Raw genomic sequence first — 10,000 nt, forward strand, 5'->3', positions numbered from 1 at the left:
AGAGTGCAGTGGACTTGCTATTTGCTCCAAAAAACTGACGTAAGTTTACAAGAATGTTAAGTGCGCCACAAGACAACAGCATTTAAGCATGTAAAGATGTTTTACAGACAAAAAGCAGTGAGTTTTTGTTTTTTTCTAGCATATTTGCAGTTTGATCAGAATAAATAGTCTAATAGTCTGCATTCCCACTAAATCGCAAATATACTTGGATATATCAAAGGTTCTGAATCGTCAAAGATAGAAACGCGATGCATGGGAGAATCTTTTTTTCTCTCGCCAATACTATTAACTTTGATCGGCGTTCCCACGCAGCGCTTACCTCCCCCAAGCAAGAGCCCGGATAGCTCAGTCGGTAGAGCATCAGACTTTTAATCTGAGGGTCCAGGGTTCAAGTCCCTGTTCGGGCGAACAAGCCTCTTTTCGTGGAGTGCAATGTTTCGCTGTTGAGTTTTTGCTGCTCTTCCCTGTTCTTGGGCAGCATCGCTACAAGGCTCCAATCAAAATTACATACCATCTGCACTCAGCTTGTAGTCGTGGCCGAGTGGTTAAGGCGATGGACTAGAAATCCATTGGGGACTCCCCGCGCAGGTTCGACTCCTGCCGACTACGATGACTACCTGCACATGCTTTAGGTCGAAACCTCATCGAGGCCTTGCTAAAACTTTATAAAAGGAAAAAAAGGCCACATTTACAATATTACACTTGGAAAGAGTTAATTTGGTAAGCAACAGTTTAGTCTTGAAGTTAACGATGACATGGTCTCTTTGTATTCAGGGACATGTTATGGAGGAACCTATGAGGGCAGACCAGTAGCTCGCCGTGATCGTATAGTGGTTAGTACTCTGCGTTGTGGCCGCAGCAACCACGGTTCGAATCCGGGTCACGGCAGGACATTCTGGGTGCCGTTGTGTTTAAGCTCCATGCTACCCTGTACTTCAGACTCCTTTTTTTGTGCTCAGTGTGTTCTTGACATGCTCTGGAAGGTTGAGTGAATTGTCACGGTGACCTTCTTTGAGATCCCAAGCTCTCAGGTTTGAACTCTTGGAGAAAGATTGAAAACGAAACGCTCCTGTTTAGTTTCCTCTGTTTGTGTGTAATCTGTAGTCCTGTTGCTACATAGAGAATACGGTTCTGGTATATTTTCTAATTGCTAGGTGTCAGTTCCCTCGATGGCTGTTACCTAGAGTGCAGTGGACTTGCTATTTGCTCCAAAAAACTGACGTAAGTTTACAAGAATGTTAAGTGCGCCACAAGACAACAGCATTTAAGCATGTAAAGATGTTTTACAGACAAGAAGCAGTGAGTTTTTGTGGGTTTTTTTCTAGCATTATTGCAGTTTGATCAGAATTAATAGTGTAATAGGCTCCATTCCCACTAAATCCCAAATATTCTTGGATATATCAAAGGTTCTGAATCGTCAAAGATAGAAACGCGATGCATGGGAGAATCTTTTTTTCTCCCGCCAATACTATTAACTTTGATCAGCGTTCCCACGCAACGCTTACCTCCCCCAAGCAAGAGCCCGGATGGCGGTACCTGACAACCACAAGTCTGTAAAATCAATCCAATAGCATGCCGAGTTCAATCTTTCAAAAAACAATTAAATTGCGAACTCCATTTTTGCCCGTCCAATGAAATGGCAAGGTCCATTTTTCATACTCCAATCACCGCGCGTAGTCCATCTTTGAGCATTCCATCCAATCTCCGCGTTACGAACTCCATCTTTGCTTGTCCAATGAAATGGCGAGGTTCATTTTTCATACTCCAATCACCGCGCGTAGTCCATCTTTGAGCATTCCATCCAATCTCCGCGTTACGAACTCCATCTTTGCTTGTCCAATGAAATGGCGAGGTTCATTTTTCGTTACTCCATTCACCGCACGAGAGTCGATGAGCACATTCGATACGCTTTCGCTTGTTTATTCCGCTCAGGTATGCTAATCATATTTTCTTAATGAAATACTAGTGTAGCCTATGTCTTCCGTTTGTTTATTAGCTAAATTAAATTAAACGGGCATAAAATGTAACAGTTTACCCTCCTATTGTGTATGTTTCGGTCGAATTCGGTTCTTAGCCCAAGTGTAACATAACATTACGCATATTTTCCTAATGAAATATTATTGTAGCCTATATCTTCCGTTTGTTTTTTAGCTAAATTAAATTAAACGGGCATTAAATGTAACAGTTTACCCTCCTATTGTGTATGTTTCGGTCGAATTCGGATCTTAGCCCAAGTGTAACATTACGCCTATTTGAGTTCAGGCACATACATGCCCATTTATCAGATGGACAAAGTTAAAATAGCACAATATGTTTAATATGAGTATTTGTTTAAGTCAGAATAATCCATACATTATTCATTTTTTTGTTGTTGTTGTTGTTGTTGTTGTTGTTGTTGTTTTACTCAAAAACCCAGATCAACAAAGCATACAGGCCATAAATAGAAGTTTCAAAACTTGTACTGTTGGTTACAAAAAATAAATCACAACATTAGGTGATTATATATGTATTATTATGTATTTATAATCTGCTATAATGTGGCAGTCATTTTGAACCAGAAACACAAAACTAGCTCAAATGAAATGAACACAAAAGGAGTAAAGGAAGTAAAAGATTAGTTTCCCCCTAAAACAAAATCTGTCATCATTTATTTTCCATCAAGCTGTTCCAAACCTGTATGAGTTATTTTGAAGAATGAAGACCGTTAATAATCCTCATTGACTTCCATAGTATTTTTTTGTTTTGTTTTTCCTACTATGGCAGTCAATAGGGACCGTCAACTGTCTGGTTACCAATGTGCTTCAAAAGAAACTCATACAGGTTTGGAACAACTTGAGGGAGAGTAAATTATGACATAATTTTAATTTTAGGGGGAACTATCCCTTTAATGCTATATTTCTGGGCTACAATGGCAGTTGGTATTCTATTAAATTCTTGTTCTGTATTGTTTAGGCAACAACATGGCTTCAACTAAGTCACACAAAGGCATGAGCGATGCTGACTGGCTTGCGCGTCTGGAGAGTTTTGCCCGAACTGGAGTTTGGCCATCCAGGGAGGGAAATAGACCTTCTCCCCGACAAAAAAGATGGCATGAGTTATATCAGAAGGTAAATTATGCAGCTAGATTCATGAGCAAACTAATAAACTTGTGTGATAATACATTGTGCTATTTTTTTTATATGTATGAATAAGTAATTATTTACAATGTAAATACAATGTAATATGGTTATAATTATGATGACATGGGTGTCTTGAAATAATGTGTACAACAGTGTCACAGCTATACTTTATATTTATGTTCATAGATAGAAAAGTGCCCTCTGCAAATGAGGGGGCAGACCACCCTTATGAAGGAAGCACAAAAGTGTATTTGTGGATTTCACAAGGTAACTCCAATTAGCCTAGTTCAAGTTGCATAAATAGATGTGTTTGCAATATCAATTTGTCTTTATGTCTAAAGTCATATTATGAATACTGTATAATATTATGTCCCTGGTATATCTTATAAGCATGTATCACAGGTTCATCCACCAGTCACAGTGGAGGCATCACAGAGCACCCCTGCCCAAAGTACACCCTCCAGTGATGTGGCACGTCCTGCAAAGATGGCCAAACTGACATTGTCAATGGTAAGCAGACCTTACTGCAGACATTGAAATATCTCAAACTTTTCCTATAGTGTTACAGGTTTTGTTATCACTAACTATGACAAACCTTTTCATTTTGAAAAGTCAAGGTTTGGAGGCTCACATGTGGCAGCAGCCAAACCTAATTTGAACATTCAGAGGAAAACATCTCAGGTTAATATGAAAGAATTAGTTAGACATCACTTTATCACTACATAATTTTGTTTAATAAAAAAACATTTTGCGATCCCCTTAATAGATTATTCATAATGTTTGACTCCACAGACCAGTTCAGCCGCAGCTTCATCCCCACCCTCTCATCCTTGTCCTCCTCCTCCTCCTCCTCCTCCTCCTCCTCCTCCTCCTCCTCCTCCTTCTCCGCCATCCCCCAAACCCCATCGGCCTGTCATTCAGTCCTCCTCATCCTTCTTCCTTCCTCCAGCTCAGAGATCACAGCGGATCAAAGAAACAGCAACACCATCAACTAATTCTGAGTCTGCTGTTGTGAGGGGCCCAGTAAGATGTCATTCAAAATACAAACATGCCTTCATCATTTAATGCTCTCTTACGCCTGCTTCACACATACTCCGACTGCAGTTCATATGCAGTGCGTGCTGCAGTACGTATGCGATGCAGGAGCAGTGCCTGCTATTGTGCTTTCACATATGCCACGTTTGCAGTGCGCAACTTAACCGCAGTTGAGTACTACAAACACAGCATTTATTCATAATTTTTTATTTCAAATCCAAAAGTTGTTAATGACTATGGCTTGTCAGCATTGCAATTCTCTTTGTATACACTCTTTTATAGATGTCATGTTTAAACGCACAACATTTAAACGTTATATTAAATTAATTACTTTATATTTATATAGCCTAGAACTTTATATTTATATATTATATTGCTTACACAAGTGGCAAAACATAGGCTATAGCTTATATAATGACAAACATTTTAAATTAGAACTTACAATAGACAAAAAAAGTCGTCTCTCGTTATTTCTTTCATTTTTAAATCTTTTAAAAAAAATTTTTTTTACAAGAAATCCTGCAGGTCATAAAGAACTTTGTTTTTCCACCTCCAAGAAAGGACGAGTGCTCTCCATTATGTCTCTTTGTTTACCTAAATGCCAGGTAAGGGACATTTTCCTTGCTTTACCCGAGGCAAAAGGCCATGTGTTGACTTTGAAACAGAGTAGACTTTAAGTCCACCGCATCAATGCATGTTTATTTTAGTGCGAACAATGCACTGACCTTTAATTCAGCGCGTGCAGCAAAAAAATAGTGAACGCTCTAACCGGTTAACATGGGTACGGAAACAAATACGCACTGCAAACAGAGTATGTGTGAAACAGGCATTATTTAAGGCAGGTTAGGGCTACCCTAACCCTAGGCCTAGCCTAACCCTTATTTAAACCAGTGTTTTTGATAATATCAGCAGGTCTCATCTCAGCCAGAAGACCCTGCAGATCTCCCACTACTGTGGCCACAGACAATGCCACAGCAGGACCAGAAGTGGGTGTCGGAAGCACTTTTTAGGGTTAACGCAAAAGGAAAGCAGGAGCTGCGTGAAAACCTTCAGTTGTGGTATGAGCCCCCACCACCAGCCCTGTTGTACCACCAAGCCCCAACACCTGATAGATTTTTTTCACAGCGACTCTTGCTCTGGATGCCGTATAGGCTATGGAAGGTACGACTCCAGTGTACTAACCCTGCCTGTGCCAGTTATCAGCTGTGTGGTGGTGGTCTGCACAGGAGGGTACGACAGGTGTTAGATATTGACAGATACTACAACCTGGTGACAGAGACCCTGATCTGTACCAGGTGTAGAACCAGCTACCTGTCCTGGAGTCATGCTGTGCTGCAGCAATTGGACCTGGCCCATCGATCTGAATTTAGAATCATTCTCACACGCAAGTAATTACTTTGCAGTCATATGTGCTCATATGCTACCTTTGATAAATATATACTACTATAATTAGATACTTGATAATAAGATACTTGAATGATTACTTTTTTCCAAGGTATGCCTGTGACATTCGAGTTATTCGTTTGTTGCGTGAGAGGGGCATGGGAAATGGCCCAGTGAGGATCATCGGCCAGCTGAAGGAGAACCACACTGAGGAGTGTTTACAACGTGTGTCTCGGTACACATCGATGTGTGTGGCCTTTTTGGATAATCCTTGCCTGCTTCCACTGCACTTTCAGGAGCCGCCACCACTTGTTCCAGTACCTAGCTACAAATGGCTTCTCGCTGTTTACAGTCAGGACATCCTCAACAGGCTCGATCACATCAAGGCCAGCATTACATCCACATATGGATCGATTTTAAAAATGGACTCAACTAAGAAGGTCAGAGGAGCTGCTTTAATGACTGTACCGTTATCTATAATGTATTGTTAGACCAAAAGAGCTTTATTTGTAAATTTTACTCATTCAATGTATGTTGTATTATTTACTATGTTTATTGTTTCTTTCAGATCACGAAGAAGTTGAGTGGGCCTGCGAAAGGCACAGCACAGTGGCTTACCTCAGTTGGCAATGAGGTAGGTCAGGTGCTGATGAGTGTCCTGACTGCGAATGAAGGAGCTGGGTTAGACCTCATGGCTGCAGGACTCGTGGAGAGATACCAGAGAGCTGGTGTTGATCCTCCCACTATCTTATATGTGGACTGTGACTGTTGCAAGGAAGTGGGAGAGACTAAACTGAAGAGGAGGTTCAGTGGCTGGCCCAATATCATCATCCGCCTAGACATTTGGCATTTTATGCGGCGTCTGGGAGTAGGGTGCACAACTGATGCCCACCAGTTGTATCCTACTTTTATGTCTAGGTTGTCGTCATGTATTTTTGAGTGGGATGCAGGGGATCTCACTCTGCTGAGAAGGGCAAAGAAGGAGCAACTCACCCAACATGGCTGGCCTGCAATGACGGAGGCAGAGATTGACCGTCATATAAGCAAAGATGAGCTGGCCCAACACTGCAGGAGAAGAACACGAGGAGAGGAAACAACTATGCGCCTCCTTGATATGCTCATCAGAGAGCTCATGGGTGGCAAGGGGAATGACGCCCTTGGTGTTCCTCTCCTTGACAGTGTAAGGATGCAGCACATCTGGCAAGTCCAGAGGCGGCACATTACCTGTATTCAGGACCCTCCAGATGTGCCCCTCTACACGGAAACTGGAACCATAAACAAGGGCGGGATTGTTCTAAAGACATATAGGTGTGCCAGAGGCTCCACTTCCCTGGAATCATTTCACTGCCACCTAAACAGATTTATTCCAGGTTTGTCATGACAGAATAGACCATATCTTGCCACTAATTCCTGTTTATTTATATACTTGCAGTAAACCAATTGCATTTTCTCTTTTGTAGTTTCTTAAAACAATGTTCGGCTTTCTATTTCTTATTCTAGGGAATAGCGCAAACAGCCTGAACTTCCAGATTTACCTCCTGGAAGGTTTGTTACGCTGGAATCAGGACCGGGCTGCAGCTGCTGTTGCAGGTGGAGGTGGAGGTTCAACCCTGCGTACTTACACAGGGGAGCTGGTTTACTCTGTCAACGAGAACTACAATAAGTTGTATGGCAGGAAATTGGTCACTAGCTTCACTCCACCTGCAGTTTACACAGGTAAACATATTTTGATCAATGCAGTTCACTAGGTAGCATGTTTTTGTTAAAACTGCAAGTGATTTTGGTCAATAATGTCATTTTGACAGATCAGAGAAAAATTATACTATCAGAATTTTTGCATACTGGACTCTTTGTTGTAGGTTTCAGGGAAAATAAATGACATACTAGAATATAGAGTAATTCTGTCTTTTTACAATGTCCTCTGAGTTACATATTTTTTGTTTATGCAGAAGCTGAATATTTATTTAAAAATATTTACTACATTTCAGAATAAACCTTTCTGATTCATTTCCTTTAAAATGTTTTCTGTTACAAATATTTCCTCAGGGGAGCTCATTGGAGTGCAGTACTTGTTGAGGCAGAATAGTCAGCCCCTGGAGGACATGTGCCCTACCTCTGATAGGACCTCTCAGTTGCTGGAGGAGATAAATGTGGAGGAGCAAGTGGAAGAGGATGAGGGTTTCATTGATTTGTTGGGAGAGGAAGCCACAGTGGCAAATCTTGTGGCATCAGATGACTTGTTCCTTTCAAGTCCACCAGTTCCACCCGCTGCACCTCTGCCCTGTGTCCAAGCTCCACTCGCTGCCCCTCTGCCCTGTGTCCAAGCTCCACCCACTGCACCTCTGCCCTATGTCCAAGCTCCACCCGCTGCACCTCTGCCCTATGTCCAAGCTCCACCCGCTGCACCTCTGCCCTATGTACAAGCTCCACCCACTGCACCTCTGCCCTTGGTCCAAGCTTCACCTGCTGCACTTCTGCCCTATGTCCAAGCTCCACCCACTGCACCTCTGCCCTTGGTACAAGCTCCACCCGCTGCACCTCTGCCCTTGGTCCAAGCTTCACCTGCTGCACTTCTGCCCTATGTCCAAGCTCCACCCACTGCACCTCTGCCCTTGGTACAAGCTCCACCCGCTGCACCTCTGCCCTTGGTCCAAGCCTCACCTGCTGCACTTCTGCCCTATATCCAAGCTCCACCCACTGCACCTCTGCCCTGTGTCCAAGCTCCACCCGCTGCACCTCTGCCCTGTGTCCAAGCTCCACCCGCTGCACCTCTGCCCTGTGTCCAAGCTCCACCCGCTGCACCTCTGCCCTGTGTCCAAGCTCCACCCGCTGCACCTCTGCCCTGTGTCCAGACTCCACCCGCTGCACCTCTGCCCTGTGTCCAAGCTCCACCCGCTGCACCTCTGCCCTGTGTCCAAGCTCCACCCGCTGCACCTCTGCCCTGTGTCCAGACTCCACCCGCTGCACCTCTGCCCTGTGTCCAAGCTCCACCTGCTGCCCCTCTGCCCTGTGTCCAAGCTCCTCCTGCTGCCCCTCTGCCCTTGGTCCAAGCTTCACCTGCTGCACTTCTGCCCTTGGTCCAAGCTTCACCTGCTGCACTTCTGCCCTATGTCCCAGCTCCGCCCGCTGCACCTCTGCCCTGTGTCCAGACTCCATCAGCTGCACCTCTGCCCTCAGCAATGGTAAAATTTCCTTTTCTAGACAAATTGTTACTCATTTAGTCATTCACCCTCAAGCAGCAAATTCACAAACTCACAAATTTCACAAAGCATGTAATTACCTAACCAACAGTTATATTTTTTTAGGCTGTTGACGAGCACTGTATTCCTGGAATGGACCGGGTGGATGAGTTGGCGGAGTATCTGGTAGAGCTGCGCACACAGACGGGCCTCACACTTACTAACCAACAAGCTGCGATCATTGTGGGTTTGTGGCAGAACCTGGACCAATTTGATAAAGACAAGGTCATGTATGCTGCTCGTTATCAAGACAGGCTGCTTACAGGACGTTTTAGGTCCCCTAAAAAGAAAGCTGTCTTCACTCCTGGCGTCGAAAGCACAAAGAGGTGTGTTTTGGGTTCTAGCGGTTCTCCAGCACAGTGGCCTAAGTGCTGTTGCCTTGTTGAATTAATCTTCATAAGGCTATGTAACATCCACCGAAGCCCCAAAAAACAGCGGACAGAATCTCTGTCCAGATGGGATCTCATTCTTCGAGATTATAGAAAAATTCGGCAGCTAATCTTGAGCAATGGAACTGTAATGAGCGAAACAACCCTTCAGCTAGTGGAGGTTAACCAAAGGACCCTTACAACGTGGCACAATGAACGTTTAAAGGGTCAGGAGGTCTCAGTGCTGTTGCAAGGGTTGAAGCTTCCAGAGGCACGTCCAGTGGCATTGGATGCTCTGCCTCCAGCACGAGTGCAGCCTGTTGTGCCTCCACAATATAGCCACCAGCTGCATCACTACCAGATGCCACCAGACACAGCTGGACAGGCAAAGACGAAGTTCAGGAAAATCCAGCCCTCATCAACCTGCACATCTGCCACACCAACTGCCACGTTCCACCAGCCAAGGACAATTTTTCCAAAGCCGACAGCAACACACCCATTGTTTCCTGACACACCCACTGCCCCTGTTGGGTCTCAGATGCTACTGTTGCCCTGCCCAGCCCCATGTTCAGCCATTAACCCTGGAGCAATTTCCTCTGACCCACCTGCAAAAGACACAGCCACCCCAACCAAGCGGTCATACAATCGCTCTGTAAAATCAAATACGTGCAGAAAGTGTGGCCAATTTCGCACACAAGAAACTGGCCATAGCCAGTACAAAGGCAAAATATTTTGCCCAAATAAAGAAACAGTCACTAAGCAGCAGTGGTTACAGAATATGAGAAAATAACACACTTGTTTCTGTGATACATTCTGTTCTTTATCTTCCAGCCATATTTAATGCTAAAGTATTATA

The 10,000-nt window shown here is 43.9% G+C and overlaps 2 non-coding genes across 2 annotated transcripts; both read left to right on the forward strand.

The window, feature by feature from the left end:
- The first annotated feature begins 334 nt into the window (after nucleotides 1-334).
- Nucleotides 335-407, forward strand: trnak-uuu (transfer RNA lysine (anticodon UUU)). Its single transcript has one exon. It is a non-coding gene; the product is annotated as a tRNA-Lys (tRNA).
- Nucleotides 408-527: 120 nt separating this feature from the next.
- On the forward strand, nucleotides 528-609 carry trnas-aga (transfer RNA serine (anticodon AGA)). The gene has a single exon. It is a non-coding gene; the product is annotated as a tRNA-Ser (tRNA).
- The last annotated feature ends 9,391 nt before the right edge of the window (nucleotides 610-10,000 follow it).

The sequence above is a fragment of the Pseudorasbora parva genome, chromosome 8, assembly GCF_024679245.1.
Source record: "Pseudorasbora parva isolate DD20220531a chromosome 8, ASM2467924v1, whole genome shotgun sequence".
Taxonomy (NCBI): Eukaryota; Metazoa; Chordata; class Actinopteri; order Cypriniformes; family Gobionidae; genus Pseudorasbora; species Pseudorasbora parva.